We start from the raw sequence: 8,516 nt of genomic DNA, 5'->3' as shown, positions 1-8,516 counted from the left end.
AAAATAGAAAAAACGGGGACACTCCCAAACAGCTTTTATGAAGCCAACATCACCTTGATACAAAAAACCAGACAGATGCTGCCAAAAAAGAAAATTACAGACCAATATCCTTGATGAATGCTGACTCAAAGATCTTCAACAAAATTCTGGCAAATAAGATCCAATGCATCATCAAGAAGATCATACACTACAACCAAGTAGGTTTCATCCCAGGAATGCAAGGATGGTTTAACATCCATAAATCTATCAACATCATACACAACTTCAACAACAAGAAAAATAAAATTCACATGATCATACTAATAGATGCAGATAAAGCATTTGATAAGATCTAATACCTATTCTTGATCAAAACTCTCAGCAAGATGGGAATGGAAGAACCTTTCTCAATTTAGTTGAAACCATCTACCACAAGCCAATGACAAATATTATCCTCAATGGAGAAAAACTAAAAGCCTTTCCTCTAAATTCTGGTACAAGAAAGGTTGTCCGCTCTCACCACTCCTCTTCAACATAGTACTGGAAGTGCTTGCTATAGTGATCAGGCAAGAAAAAGATATCAAGGGAATTCAGATAGGAAAGGAAGAAGTCAAGCTCTCATTGTTTGCAGATGACATGATACTCTAATTAGAAAACCCTAAAGACTCTACCAAAAAGCTTCTAGAAACAATAGATGCATATAGCAAGGTGGCAGGCTACAAAATTAACACACAGAAATCAATGGCCTTTTTATACACCAATAATGATAGGGAAGAGAAGGAAGTCAAGAAGGCAATCTCATTCACATTAGTGCCACACAAACTCAAATATCTTGGAGTCAACTTGACCAAAGACTTGAAGGACCTTTACAAAGAAAGCTATAAAGCCCTGCTCCAAGAAATAAGAGAGGACACACGTAAATGGAAACACATCCCCTGCTCATGGATTGGCAGGATTAACATCATTAAAATGGCAATACTCCCCAAAGTATTGCACAGATTTAATGCGATTCCTCTAAATACACCCAGGACATTCTTCAAAGAAATGGATCAAACGCTTATGAAGTTCATTTGGAACAATAAACACCCTCGAATAGCTAAAGCACTCCTAGGGAAAATGAGTATGGGAGGCATTACTTTCCCGAACTTTAAACAGTACTACGAAGCAATAGTTATTAAAACAGCATGGTATTGGAATGACAGACCCTCAGATCAGTGGAATAGGCTTGAGTACTCAGGCAATGTTCCCCAGACATACAATTACCTAATTTTTGACAAAGGAGCAAGAAATCCTAAGTGGAGCAGGGAAAACCTCTTCAACAAGTGGTGCTTGCAAAACTGGTTAGCCACTTGCAAAAAAAGTGAACATAGACCCCCAGTTAACATCATGTATGAAGGTAAATCCAAGTGGATTAAAGACATTGATATAAGACCTGATACCATAAGGTATATAGAACAACACGTTGGTAAAACACTTCAAGGCATTGAAATAAAGGCATCTTCAAGGAGGAAACTGGACTTTCCAAACAAGTGGAAGCAGAGATCAACAGATGGGAATACATTAAGCTGAGAAACTTCTGCACCTCAAAAGAAATAGTGCCCAGGTTACAAGAGCCACCCACCGAGTGGGAGAAACTATTCACTCAACACTCATCAGATAAGGGGCTGATATCCAAAATACACAGTGCACTGACAGAAATTTATAAGAAAAAAACATCTAATCCCATCAAAAAATGGGGGGAAGAAATGAACAGACGCTTTGATAAAAAAGAAATACAAATGAACAAAAGGCACATGAAAAAATGCTCCTCATTACTAATCACCATGGAGATGCAAATCAAACAACGATGAGATACCATCTCACACCACAGAGATTGGCATAAGTCACAAAGAATGAGAACAATCAGTGCTGGCGGGATGTGGAGAGAAAGGAACTCTTATCCACTGCTGGTGGGAATGCTGTCTAGTCCAAAATCTGGAAATTGAGCTCCTATTCGACCCAGCTATTATACTCCTAGGGATATACCCTAAGAACATAAAACTACAATACAAAAACCCCTTCCTCACACCTATATTTATTGCATCACTATTCACAATAGCCAGGCTCTGGAAACAACCAAGATGACCTTCAACAGACGAATGGCTAAAGAAATGGAATATTATGCAGCTGTCAGGAGAGATGAAGTCATGATATTTTCCTATACATGGATGTACATGGAATCTATCATCTGAGTGAAATAAGTCAGAGGGGGAGAGAGAGAGACGCAGAATAATCTCACTCATCTATGGGTTTTAAGAAAAATAAAAGTCATTTTTGCAACAATCCTGAGACAGTGAGAGTAGGTCTGGAACTTCCAGCTCACTTCATGAAGCTCACCACAAAGAGTGGTGAGTGTGGTTATAGAAATAACTACACAGAGAACTACTGTAATCATGTGAATGAATGAGGAAACTGGAAAGCCTGTCTGGAGTACAGGTGGGGGAGTACAGGTGGGATGGAAGGAGATTTGGGACATTGGTGGTGGGAATGTTGCACTGGTGAAGGGGTGTTCTTTACATGACTGAAACCTAATTACAATCATATATTTAATCAAGATGTTTAAATAAAGAAAAAAGAACTTTACAAATTATACTATCCCATAGCCCCTCTTAATGTGTTTTATTCTTATTTACCATGCATGAAGAGGTTAAATCTCTATATATTCCTGTCCTCACTAAATTCACTCATATGGATCCATATGGCAACTTGATCTCTTTTTTTAAATAGCCAAATGACATTCTATTGTGTATATGTACCATGGACTATGTTATTATTCAATCTGTTCTTGAACAATTATTTGTTTCTAGATTTTACCTATTGTGTGTGCATAGTGTTACAATGAATATGAGAATACAAATGCTTTTTTCCTCTGACAAGTTTTTGAGACTGTGGATCTAGAAACCAGGAAATGTTGTTGCTAAGTCAAATAGAAGCTCAAATATTAGTTTTATTATTTTAAGAAGTGTCTAATATTGTTTTGCAAAATAGTTGAAACAGTCAACCTCCCCCTAGTACTGGATGAGGTTTCTTTTTCCTCATAAGCACAAGAACTCTATGTGTTTAGTTTCACTGTTGTGGAGATTGATCTCATTGTTGCTTGATTTGCATTTCCCTAATGATCATTGAGGCAGAATATTTTTTTCATATACCTATTGGCCAGTTGAACACCTTACATGAAAAAAATGTTATTTGTTCTTCCCATTTTTTAATGATATTGAATTTTTCTTGTAAGTTTTACTAGTGTTTTAGGTAGCTTAAATATTAGCTTTATCCCTGTTTTCAGATGAATGGTTAGCAAATATTTTTCCTAGTCAGCAAGTATATTTTCATTCTTGTCATTGCTTTGGTGCCACAAAACTTCTTAACTCCATGTATTTCCTTATGTTTGTTCTGATTTCTTAATTCTCACTCTTTATCCTCCCTAAAATGTTCTATGTACATGTCCTAAAACAATCTGCTGTTTTTTTAACTCCTAGTAATTATTTTAGTTTACTTATCCCTAAAAAGTATAGAAAAAACAATAAAATAATGGGGGAAGATGAAATATTTTAATGTAAATATAATATAAAAAGTACTATAGTACATGAAGGGTAAGATTTTTCATTAGGAGCTTTAGGAAATTACTTTGGAAACTCTCAATTCCAAGATGAGATCTGAAATGACGATATACTCATTTAGATGAAATGTTTTGGAAAAAATGAACTAGATGAGGAGAGAGATGGAGCAAGTACCTATAGAGATTTAACATGTCATACATACCCATAATCATTTCTGTCATTTCTATTAAAATTATTATTAACACCAATTTTGAAACTAAAAAGAAAGCCTATGCAAAAATGTAAAATGGCATCAAGGCCTAAGAAATTATTGGGAAGTATTTTTCTACATTTACTTCTATTTTTTTGCATATAGTATTCTAATAAAAGGTTTTCTAATTAGTTTTTATTACATAGCAATTGCCACTTTTGGGGCTAGTGTGCAGAGAAAGATATGTGTAACAGGTACTTAAAGAGTAAACAAATTTATTTTTATGGAACATATATATTCTATAGATCTAAAAAAAGTATTTACATTGAATGGCAATGGAACTTTCATATTAGCAGTTGAGATAAAACATTTAGAGACTAGGAGAGATGGGAAAAGAGCAACTTAACAATTCTGTGTTATGTGCCACTCATAATTGATGCTCTGAGAACTCCACAGTGTCAGTGGGAAGTGTGGGTGGAGGTTGGTACTAGGTTAATTGCTGCATTCAGCATCATTCAGAGGAAAATGTAGAGATAGAATGGCATCACTTGTACTTTTACTTTTCCATTTTTAGTCCTCTTTGTACATTGATATTTTTTTACCTTATCATTTATATTCCATGTTGTTATTTTTTTCTCTTTTAAGTTCTGGGGTGATCTGAAATATCTATTCCATAAAAATATCTTTCAGAGAAATTTGAAAAAAATCTCCTTTATGTTCAGTATAGAATTGAATCCACGGTTCCATGGATACCGTGAACAATTAAACTGCTTGAAAATAGATTTTGAAATATGTTTTTTCCTGGATGTCTCTTAACATGCAAGGAATTGTGATGCACCCACAAAGCTAGACTTGCAGGTAATATTAGTGATAATCTAACAGGCCCTTTTTCTTTTTCAATAGTTTCCTATTCCTTTGATGTCCACTAAAAAAATGACAACAGAAGTTCCCTTCATGTATGGGAGAAAGTTTCACACTTCTGAACTGCAACTTCCATAATTTGACTTTTTTCCCTAAGTTTTTATCTTTACAGTGTGATTTATATTTTATTTAAAGTATAATAGTATAGCAAGGAGACTTCTGGCTAAATATTATAAACTATAGGTGAAAATTCTCTTGGAATTTTAGGCTTTAAATATCTATCAACAATTTTTTCACTATTTTAGGTATTTTTTATCATTGCTTTTAAGATTTAAATTTTTTTTCTAAACCAAATATGGTTTATTTAATTACTGAGTTTTGTTTTGCTTAATGCCATAGCCTGTTCATCCTTTACAAATAATAGGAGTCCAGTTCAAAATTATCAGTGTGATCATATCTTGCTATTGGTTGGTTTGCTGTGTAGCTTAAACTAAGAATGACCTTTTCATGACCTCAGTTTCTTTCTATTTTTTTTTTTTGTAGTTCTGACACTTTAGTGCTTTTTATTGCCATGCAAAATTGCAGTATGGGTTTGGTTATTACATAGCATTTTGTCTATTTTTTAAATTTTTATTTAAACTAGTTGATTACAAGGTTTTTCATACTACAGTGTTTTTTTCCACAGATAAACTTATTCATGATTGAGTTACAGTCATGCAATGTACAACAAGTTTCACCAGAGTACATTTCCTGCCACCAGTGTCAATAGTTTCCCTTTCATCCTCCCTGATGCCCTCTTCCCTAACACCCCTACCCCTTCTTTATTTTGACACTGTGGTTTGCACCACTGTTAATAAAGGGGTGCTATGCATGGCACTTTTATAGTAGACCCTTCTCTAACTGTACTCTTCATTATTTGTAGAAAGCTTCTTACCAGAGACTGGGTCTCCTAATCCTCATTTCTATCATCTCTGAATATCATCCCCATACTCATTTAATCTCTGTGGAAAGTGCAAGTCATAGTTTCCATAAATTTTAAATATATGGAAGTGCATATCTCCTCGGAGTATAAAATACAAATTTTCTATAAAACCTCCTCATACTGAAGTAGGATAACGTGTTATTATCATAAAAGTTGGCAGTATTTTTTACTTCTATTAGTGGGGTCTTGGATAGATTCTGCCTTTTTACTAGAGGAATACACATTGGTTTCCTGTAGAATAAGACATTTATTTGTATCGTTGTGACATTTGGAAGATAAATCCTGGAATTATTATTAAGAGAAGATTAAATGTAGAAATATAAAAATAAAACATAGACAACTGCTATCGTTCCCCAGCTTGATAACAGATGGGCATTTTTAAAATCAAAACATGTTATCCATATTATCTAACAATAAAATAAATTATTATGATGCATTTCCCAAACTCAAATACATCCTTTTTTTTTCTTTTTTCATTTTTTTTTTTTTTTGGTTTTTGGGTTATACCTGGCGGCTATCAGGGGTTACTCCCGGCTCTGTGCTCAGAAATTGCTCCTAGCAGGCATGGGGACCATATGGAATGCCAGTATTCAAACCACCATCCTCCCTGGATCAAGTGTGTGCAAGGCAAACACCCTACCGCTGTGCTCTCTCTCCAGCCCCTCAAATATTTTCTTTCTTTCTTTCTTTCTTTCTTTTTTTTTTTGGTTTTTGGGTCACACCCCGCAGTGCTCAGGGGTTACTCCTGGCTGTCTGCTCAGAAATAGCTCTTGGCAGGCACAGGGGACCATATGGGACACCGGGATTCGAACCAACCACCTTTGGTCCTGGATCGGCTGCTTGCAAGGCAAACGCTGCTGTACTATCTCTCCAGGCCCTCAAATATTTTTTATAAAATTTTATTAATTATAAAATATTGATATTAATATGTAATTCTATGTATCTTAAATTTCCTTCGGTTTTTAAACCAGAAATCTAATTCTGCTTATGTTACTTATGTTTCTTTCTTTATTTTATTTTGATGAAAATAATTTCTTTATTTAAGCACCATGGTTACAAACTTGTTTCTAAATGAATTTCAGCCATAAAATGCACACCTGCTTCACCAGAGCAACTTTCCTGCCACCAATATCCATTTCCTCCTTTCCCATCCCCTGCCTATCTTCGAGATAGGCATTGTATTTCTCTCTATCATTGTCATGATAGTTGTTAGTGTAGTTATTTCTCTAACTGAACTTAACATTCTTTGTGGTAAGCTACATATCATGGACGGTCCTTCCAGACCTCATATCTATTGTCCCTGGGTAGTCTTACTATACTGACTATTATTTTTCTTAAAGCTCGCAAATTAGTAGGACTTTTCTGTAAATCTATCTCCCTCAGATTTATTTCACTCAACATAATAGTCTCCATATACATCTGCAAGATATCTTCGCCGTTATCTTGGCTGGGTATTTGTGAATCCAAGAACAGTCCCCAGAATGAGAAATTACTTCCCATCCCCTTGTCCCCTTTCGGGGGAAGACCTTGGTAATATTTATCCACAGCAAGTAATAATCCACACAGACAAGAACGATAGGGTTTAAAAGATCGGGCAAGGAGAGCCAGAGAATCCTCCTGCAGCCAGCAGCTTTTCACAGAAGGACCCCTCACTCCTGTCCCTCAAGCTATTTATTGCCAACTCCACAGCGCCCCACCTGGAAGGGTTAGGTGGGGCAAAAGTCACAGAACAATCCTAAGGAAACACTTTTAAATACAATTCCAAGAATCATCTTATGGAAACTTTTTCATATGCTACAATTCCCCCTTTTTTGTAAAGAAACAATAAACAATAATAATGTACAGAAATAAATAATATATATATATTTTTTTTAATTGTAAAAAGAATAACTAAGCAATTGTAAAAGAGTGGCTTTTTGCATAAGTGCATCACGGGAAAAAGTATAGAAAAAAATTTTTTAGCCTAACACAGGGTGTTCAAAACCAGAAACAGATGTAAAGGAATCAACTACAAGCTCCAGAGTAGAATAAAATCTACAGCATCCAAGATGATCAATTCCGAGTAAGTATTCCCTTGAAAAGCAGAAGTCGAGTAAGAAATTCCAATATTCAGGACCTAATAGGCCATGGGGAGCTCCCGGGGCAATCACAAAGCCCGAAAGTAATTCGGAGACAGAGATCCTTAGATGAGATGCTCACAAGGCTGCGTAGCAGGTTAGAAGACACACATTTTCCATTCCAGTCCAGTTTGAGCAGAAGAAAGCCCATCTTTGGAGGCAGTGAATTAGGCCCCTATTTCGAAGGAAGAGGCACACACACACACCCGCACAATGGGCGCCAAAGTAAATAAGATCCATATGTACTTGAATTCAATCCAAGATGAGTTCTAGTCCAGTCAGCAGTTCATAAGAGGTCCGAAAATGAAGAACCATGTACGGCCGATTATTAGGTGGATAGATAAACCTCTGAGCCAGGGGATTCGGGCCCTTTTGCCGTTTCTCTCTTGGCCTGGCTTGGCTTCCTGGCTTTTGGATCTTTGGGCCGCATGGAGCCCAAAGGGAAGATGGCTAACAGGAGATAAGATGCAGGGCTAGCAAAATATAGCTGAATGCTTAAAAGGTTGACATAGGCCACACACCTGTGGTGGCTAGGGCATAAATAAAGATGATTCTTCCTGAAGCCTGCGTGTGAGTGATTTCACCTGGGCCTGGAACTCGCCGGCTGCATGGAGGTTGCAGAGCCATGTGGGCTGGATGGCATCATCCACCATCCAGCCCCATCGTTAATTATTTAATGCAACATACATCCATGTATAGGAAAAATTCTTGACTTCATTTTTTTCTAACAGCTGCATAGTATTCCATTGTGTAAATGTAGTACAGTCTCTTTAGCCACTCATCTGTTTTCA

This window comes from Suncus etruscus, chromosome 11, assembly GCF_024139225.1.
Source record: "Suncus etruscus isolate mSunEtr1 chromosome 11, mSunEtr1.pri.cur, whole genome shotgun sequence".
NCBI classification, from domain to species: domain Eukaryota; kingdom Metazoa; phylum Chordata; class Mammalia; order Eulipotyphla; family Soricidae; genus Suncus; species Suncus etruscus.
This window is presented reverse-complemented; position numbering follows the sequence as displayed.